Below are 8,805 nucleotides of genomic sequence, written 5' to 3' on the forward strand. Positions count from 1 at the left end.
AGAACGAATGGAAGCCGAGAGAAGAAGAGCAGCAGAGAGAACGCCAGAGAGAGCCCAGATAGAGTGAGGAGACCTGCCAGCCTCCAGGCCCCCCAGCACCCCTGCCTGCCATGTGCCTGGTAAATTTAAATAAAAGACCTTCAAAAAGCCACTGAGGACCCTGACTCCTTTACCCGGTGTAGTGGCAGGAAGGGGCACTGAGCAGGTTTTCTGATCCCAAGCAGACCGGGTGAAGGAGGAGTCAGAGTTCTTAGTGGCTTTTTGCAGGTCTTTTTATTGGGATTTACCTGGTACATGGCAGGCAGGGGTGCTGGGGTCCGGGAGGCTGGCAGGCCTCCCAGCCCCCCGCAAGTCTTCATTCTATCTGGGCTCTCTGGCGTTCTCAGCTTCTCTCTTGGCTTCTACTTCTGCTTCTCTGCTTCTTTCTCGGCTTCTCTTTCGGCTTCTACTGGTGTCCCCGTGACGCTGCCCTTAAAAGCCCAGTCTCAGCCCAGGTGAATCCCATCTACCTATGCCCACACCCTACTCCAGGTGCCCGCCATCAGGCATGCATTCAGGACAAGGATCCATCATCTATCCTGATGGCGGAAGGGCAGAAAAGCCTGACATTTTCTTTACCCTACATGTGGGTACACCTGAGCCGAGAGACTGAGGCTATAAGGGCAGCATCACAGAGAATGGTGTGTGGCAGAAGACAGTGCAGTAGAGCGAGCAAAGAATAAATGTGCTAGAGGCCAGGAGACTGACAGGTCCCCAGGCCTCCCAGTCCCCCCGCCTGCCTGCCCGTTCTACGCTTGCTTGCTGGCAGTACAATCTGTAAGTGTGCAACTCTCAAAGGAGAAATAATTTGGTGGGAATGGAACATTAGGTGTGAGGTGGGGAGCAGAGAGAATTGACATGGGACATGGGAGAGCCAGCAGGGGCAGTTGTGAAGGGTTACCAAGGGTTTTATTTTAATAGAAGTTTGGATTTCATTATTAGAATTAAAAGTCACACTGTAAGGGCAGGATTGGGCATGGAGCAGGTTTTCTGATATCCAGCAGACCGGGTATAGGGGGGCCTGGAGGCTGGCAGGTCTCCTCACTCTATCTGGGCTCTCTCTGGCGTTCTCTCTGCTTCTCTTCTTCTCTCGGCTTCCATTCGTTCTCGGCTTCTGCTGGTGTGGGCATAGGTAGATGGGATTCAGCTGAGCTAAGATTGTGCTTTTTAAGGGCGGCGTCACGGGGACGCCAGCAGCAGCAGCAGCAGCAGCAGCACCAGTAGTAGAAGCCGAAGCAGAAGCCGAAAGAGAAGCCGAAAGAGAAGCCGAGAAGCAGCAGAACGAACGCTAGAGAGCCCAGATAGAGTGAAGACTTGCTGGGGGCTGGGAGGCCTGCCAGCCTCCCAGCACCCCAGCCAGCACCCCTGCCTGCCATATGCACAAATAAAAACCTGCAAAACTACTGAGTACTCTGACTCCTCCTTTACCCGGTCTGCATGGGATCAGAAAACCTGCACTGTGCCCAGTCCTGCCTTTGCACCACACCATACTCCAGGTGCCACCATCAGGCACGCGTATAAAACCACAGGTGTCCATCATAGATGCTAATGGCGGGAGAGTGGAAAAAACCTGATAACTCCCACTTACCCTACAGGAGTGTCTGTCTTTAGGACTTTAAAACACTGGACGCTGCTTGGAGTGAAGTAAATGGCCATTTTTGACTCCAGTAACTCTTTGTTTTCCCTGGTTTGTTAAATCCCATTGTTGTTAAATCCCATTGTTGTTCTCTGAACCTGAGTAGTCTTACAATTGTGTGCGTGGGTGAAGAACTCAGATGATGACAGGTTACTATTTGGGCAGTGTCCTTCACCAGCTTTATTGTCCCTTGCTGTCCACCTTGATCTCCCCATGTGGTCCCCTGAGGCAGCCCAGGTACCTCCTCCAGAACCTGTAAGTTACTGTAGGGTAAGGAAATGTCAGGGTTTTCTACCCTCCCACCATCAGGATAGATAATGGATCCTTGCAGTCCTGAATGCATGCCTGATGGCGGGCACCTGGAGTTGGGTGTGGGCATAGGCAGATGGGATTCACCTGGGCTGAGACTGGGCTTTTAAGGGCGGCGTCACGGGGATGCCAGCAGAAGCCAAGAGAAGAAGAGAGAACATGAGAGAACGCCAGAGAGCCCAGATAGAGTGAGGATTTGCTGGGGGCTGGGAGGCCTGCCAGCCTCCCGGCCCCACAGCACCCCTGCCTGCTGTGTACCGGGTAAATCCCAATAAAAGACCTGCAAAAGGCACTGAGGACTCTGACTCCTCCTTTACCCAGTCTGCTGGATCAGAAAGCCTGCCCTGTGTCCATTCCTGGACTTTACACACACTATTTCACTTTCTCTTGTGGACTTTCGTTGAACAATCATCACTCATCAGACACTCAGATGCTTAACCCATTAATCTAATGTTTGACATACACAATGAATATAATATGGTACAAAGGAGTAAATAAGAGCATCCCAGATAAAATTGTTTCAAAACCAAAAGAAAAAAGAATTACTCCTTCCTGGGGAGAAGTGGAATAAACACCTTTATGGAGGAGTAAAAGTTAAAGGTCTTAAATGATGGTAAAATTAGAGTATGTGAAAATAATAGGAAAGGACATGTTGACAAGTAGTGTGAGAATCAGTGTAGGCATATGTAAGTGGGCACATGTAAGGCAACTAACCTATTCCGGGCAGGTTTATGAACGGTTCTAGCAGCCACATGCTCTTCGCCGTTGTTTATAATCGTACTCCTCCGTTCACTCCACTCCTCCACCCTCGACACCGCACTACCACCACACCGCACTCTGCTGCACCCCCTTATAAACCAGTCTCTTAGCTCAGGTGTACCCACCTACTCTGTAGGTGTACCACCCTACTCCAGATGCCCGCCATCAGGCATGCACTCAGGACCTTAGGGTTCTGTCATCCATCCTAATGGTGGGAGGGCAGAAAAGCCTGATATCTTTTACCTACCCTACAGCACACCTGAGCCTGGGGGCCGAGCATATAAGTGTGGTGACACAGCAGAGAGCAGAGAACAGAGTGCGGCAGTGGAGTGCAGTGGAGAACACCAGAGAGCCCAGAAAGAGTGAAGATTTGCGGGGGTCTGCCAGACTCTTGGCCCCCCAGACCCCCTGCCTGCCCTATACCTGCTTGCCTCACTACAAATGTAGAAAGATCATTAAAAGCCTGAGAAAGCCACTGAGGGCTCCAGGCCTCCTTTACCCGTCTGCCCACATCATAGAAAACCTGCTCCATGCCTTGCTGGCACTACAGCTCCAAAGATGTGTCTTCTAGCCACTGAGGACCTGGAGCAGGTGGCAGCCAGACAATACGTTGGGATCCAACAAACAACAGGAGATGCTCACCAGAGCTGCCGAGATGCCCCAGCGCAGCACCAGACAAGCAACACTCTAAACAGCAGCTGCAGAGGCCGAACGACCCTACCCAATAAATGGCCACACTCATGCAGCTCAGGGAGGCGCCTGGTCTGGGGCTTCACCTTCCCTACCAGACTGTAAGAGCAGCAAAACCAGGAATAGTTGCTGGGCTACTTGCAAAGCCTCCAAACTTTTCCTCTGAGGTTGGCTGCTGGAAGCCTGTCCACGTTCTTCAGGGTGCCCACAATAGCCTTCGGGAAGATCGGCATGGTGGGGGCAGAAAGATCTGAAAATGCTGAAATTCCAAACACTGAATCCCGGGGTCTGCTTCTACACTCCCTATATTTCCTTTTTTTTTTTTTTTAAGATTTATTTTTATACAAGTCCTTGAGAGAGGCCCAGATGTTTGAAGGAGACATTGGTGGGGGGCAAGATGAACCAGTGTCAGTTACTCTTGAGCTTGACATGCATCCCTACTTCCCACCTCCATCTCCTTTTCCCTCTTCGGCCAGATGGAGAAGACAACCTTAAACTTGACAGTGATAATGCTCTTATGAACTGAAATAAAGATCCCAGTAATAGTGCTAATTATCAAAGTGATAATGAGAGTTCATTAGATAATCAAAGTCAGGATTCAAATCTGGGAAGCCATCTGTAAGATTTGCCTCTGAGGGAACTGCTTTGCCAGCCACATGTTTGAGTGAGATTATGCACCTTAGGAAAGAAGGGGATAATCATCTTCTTATGTCAAACGGCACCATCATCAAACAATACATTACATTTTGTCAGTAGCTTCTGATTTTCTTTCAAAAGTTTGGAAGTGTCAAACTTTCCTGGCTGTTCTGACACAGAGACCGTCATTTTTATCTATACATCCAGGAAGCCATCAGCAGTTACACTTCTTCTAACTCTGCTGATGAGATTCTCCACTGGGTGCTCATATGATCTTCCTGTAATTGCTTTCTGGTCAGCAACAGAGATGGGGAAGTGCTCAATCTCGTGTTCTCACAGGCACATGGATTTTCCTGAAAGCTTTCTTCACAGCCACTCCTGACTGAGTCTCTGCAGGGGCTTTGAACTTTCTTCCGCCTGTCAGGCCCATGAGAGGATCTCCAAATGCAGTTTTAATTCTCATTCTAGTTGTGTATCAATCTCAGTGATCTTGTTTCAGCATTTCTTTCCTAACAGACTTTGAAGATGGGCTGTTTCAGACTCTTGGCACTTGCGATCTTGTCTTATTGTCTTATTAATGGGTTTGTCTTATTAATGGTTTGTCTTATTAAAGGATTGAGTAAAACTTTGATATGTACTAAAAAGTAATTTTGCTTGATGATTTTGTATTATATTAATAATATCTAACCATAACTGTCCATAATCCCAATCTGTAAATGTAACCCCATTTAGAAGACTAGTTTTATGTCAGCCAAGCTTTTGTTTATGAAGCAGCAGCCATGAGTTATCAACATACTTGGGCCTTGGGCAATTGTCGGTGTTCTACAGTCCACTGAATGACAGAAAGACACTGTAAACAATTGCCATCTTGTGGTTCTGATCAACCGAGTGACATTATCGTGACTCTTCAATGCTTAGTGCTTGGGAAGCAGGGAGAGGAGTTCTCAGTAGTTCTTGGCAGCTTCTTAAACACTTCTTTCTTTTTTTAAATTAGATATATATTTTTTATTTATCTTTTAAATCATTGTGTATTCCCCATAAAATTCCCACTACCAATTAACCCATGAATATTCATCATAGTCCCCTGTGCTTTTCTCTCCCCTGTTTTGATCCCTTTTCCTCCCCCTTTCTCGCAGAATGTCTCTTATTTATGGTTGCCTGCTAGTTTGTTTAATTATTATTACTAGTATTGTTGTTGTTATTTTTTCCCCTGGCCCCTTACTTGGTTCCCCTATATTCCTCCCTTAAGTGAAACCATTCAGTATTTTTCTTTTTCCTTCTGGATTATTTCACTGAGCATGATCCCTTCTAGTTGCATCCATGTTGCTGCGAATGGCATAAGTTTATCTTTTTTGATTGATGAATTGTACTCCATTGTGTATATGTACCACGTCTTCTTTTTTTTTTTTTCTTAAAATTTTTTAAAATATTTATTTATTTATTTATTTGTACAAGCACTGAGTACAGTCAGAAGCGCGGGAGGGTGAGAGAATTCACCAGAGCCAGAGCGGGAGGCAGAGCAGACAGAAGGACCGAAGTACACTGCTGAGGGGAGCAGCGGGCGGCAGGAGAGGTCTGCGCGCCATGTGGGACCCTCCTCCGGTGGCCGGGGAGCAGCCGGGGATTGAACCGGCGTGGCAGAGGCTGCGGGGCAGCTTCGCAACCCAGCGCTCAACCGCTGTGCCACCGGGGAGGCCCCTACCACGTCTTCTTGATCAGTCATTTATTTTTGAGCATTTGGGTTGTTTCCAAATCTTAGATATTGTAAATAATGCTGCAATAAACATAGGGGTGCAGATATCTTTTTGAATTAATGTTTTTGTGTCCTTTGGGTAGATTCCTAGGAGTGGAATTGCTAGGTCATATGGTAGTTCCATTTTTAGTGATTAACCCTTCTTTCTTCTACAGTTGCACTGCCCAGTATGGTTACCACTGGCTATTTAAATTGAAATTAATTAAAATAAATAAAATTAAATAAATGAAATTTAAAAATTTACTTCCTTGTGGGACGAGGCACATTGTGAGTGCTCAGTACCCATGTGTGGCTAGGGTTTACCATAAAGAAGATTGCAGAGACTAACTACATCATCACAGGAGGTTATATGGTATAGAGATGGTATAGGAGATTTCAAGCTGGAAAGAAAATCTACAAGGACGTGAACTACCTTAACACCACAAGCACCTCTCTGGAAGTCTCGCTTGAGAGATGAAAATATATTTTAAATGTAACAGGGTGGACCCCAGTGAAAGGAGAGTTTCTAGATTCCCTGCCCCACTAAAGGAAGGGTGGATCTGAGCAGGGAAGAGAAGAAGCTGGAAAAGGAAGGAAGAAGGTTGGGGAGCCAGAAGGAGACCAGGAGGAGACCAGGAGGAGACCAGGAGTAGGCACATGTGAAGAAGCTGCACTTGCTTTTTGGTCCTGGACTGGTTGAAATGGATGTGTGTGGGAGACCTGTGGGGAGGTTAACAAAGAATGGCCTTGATTTTGATTTTAACTTTGTTCTTTTCCTCCTAGATTTGTCTGGCTGTTTCTGACCCTTTCTATGGGTCCCTGCAGGTACATGCCTTAGATTTGTGCAGGCTTTTGGGTCTCAGAGGCCCTGCTTTTGGTCAACCCTTTTTGGCTGGGCAATTACCCACGAAAGAAGGGTAACTATGGGTACTGGATTTGAAAACTATATTCTTTGTCTTTTCTTTGTTGAACACTAAAAGTTTGTATTAAAGTTCCTTTTCATTAAAGGTCTGGCAGTTGGCAAGAACCTTGAACCTTGAACCTTGAATTGAATGGGCAGGTTTGGAGGTTCTGGTGTGCCCCTCTCCCTGCCCTGTTACATAAAGAGGCATCATTATTCCATACCATGCCATACTGCACTTTTCACATTACCCCCTTTTGGGAAATATTACCTTTGACATTGAAAATTGTTCATGAGAACCATCAGATATCAGAGCAACATGAACTGTCAACTGGCATTATAACCACACATTGTGAGCTGACGCATTTTGAAGGGTGAGTGTACATTATCCTAGTAAATATATAGGACAGGGTTTCCAGAGCAGCGCCCCTCAGTGGTGAATAGGATTATTATTAAATTCATCCTAGTCATGTTCTGGATATACACTAGCACTGAATTGTACAGTTTTTCATCGCCTGTGGGAAACTGTCCCACAAAAAATTAGGTAAAGGGAAAATAATGCAGACCATTGCATTTCCCTTTAAGAAGATAGGTCATGATGAAAAATAAGCTAGTTTCAGAAAATAAGCAGAAACTACACAGGAATGTCACCAAACTTCTGCTAATAGGTGACCGTAGATCTGAGGCACACAGCAAATGAGGGGGAGGAATGGGGGAGGGAAATCAGAGGAGGGATGAACACAGGGGACTATGGTCACATTTCACGGGTGATGTGGTGGGAGAACTATGGGGACTACAATGATGTAGGACAAAAATTTTAATTAATTAATTAATTTAAAAACCTTTCACTTTATAACACTCCTTGTGTTATGTGACTCTATGGGGCACTCTTGATGTCTGTCCCTTGGGAGGCTGTCTGTTTACATTACAAGCTTCCTGGGGTGTTGGGATTAACTATGTTTACTTTGTGAGATATCTAATTATCTGCTCACTAATAGGCCCCAATATAACCTAATATAAAGTAGGGAGTTAGAAAAGTCATCACATCTCATCACAGCAGTGAGAGACTCAAACAGGCTCTCCTATTTGGGCTGGGTGGTATACTAGTGATTTTCACATTCTGGGTTTGGGCCTCATGAGTGCAGGTCCAGAAACTCAATTTTGACAAGGTGACTGGAGTAGATGAGGAACAGGGCAGAGTCTTAGTAATAAAGTCAGAAGAAATTGATTAAGTCCTCTTTGTTCCCATATAATGGGAGGCAGTTCTTTCCAGAGACTAGACTTTAACCAGTAACAACTATAATATATTCTTATTTGTAGTGACAGGTGCCCCTTGTCAGTATTAAGGTTCTTAGGAGGTAGTGTTGTTTGTCCTCAAAAGAAGCTATGGAACCCATAGAATAAAATGGAAATGGTGTCCCCTAGATTGTGCCATGTAATAACCTGGGAGTCACAGAAGATAAGGGAAGAGTTTTGAGGGACATTTTCTTATGCTGAGATAGGAATTGACAAAACATTAGCATTTCCCATGTGATGTCCAAGTCTTTCCATTTGCCATGTCCAAGTCTTTACTGCTTTGTCCTCTTGGAGGATGGCTAATTCTTGTTCCTAGCTTTTCCCTTTGCTCGACTCCCAACAACTGTTCCTTTTCTATCATGTGGTTTTTCTTCAGTGGTCCTTCACTTCACCTCCCAGCAGCGACATTATTGAAAAACATAATCTGCTCTGACCTGTTGTTGTAAGCAATCACAATGAACTAAAATGGAGATAAAACTATAAATATGTTCTCTATCTACCCACAGCTTCTATTTTGTACTCAAATCATGTTTTACCCAAGGCCTCAATCATTGCAAGAAATACTTCTTTCTTCTTTCATGTTCTATTTAAGTCATACTTCACATCACTGCCTTTTCTATGATGAAAGACAGTGGAAAATAAATAGTGGGCAATAAAATTGTCAATGAAGTCAGATTATCTTGGATTCTTACTGAATTTAAGACCTCTGTATTGCCTACCTGTAAAATGAGGAGAATGGGAGCACCTTCCTTGGAGAATCATTGCAAGGATGAAGGAGCACAGTGCACATCAATTGTTTAGCATAGT

This window comes from Talpa occidentalis, unplaced genomic scaffold (genome assembly GCF_014898055.3).
Source record: "Talpa occidentalis isolate TD23 unplaced genomic scaffold, MPIMG_talOcc4v2.1 talOcc4.12, whole genome shotgun sequence".
Taxonomy (NCBI): domain Eukaryota; kingdom Metazoa; phylum Chordata; class Mammalia; order Eulipotyphla; family Talpidae; genus Talpa; species Talpa occidentalis.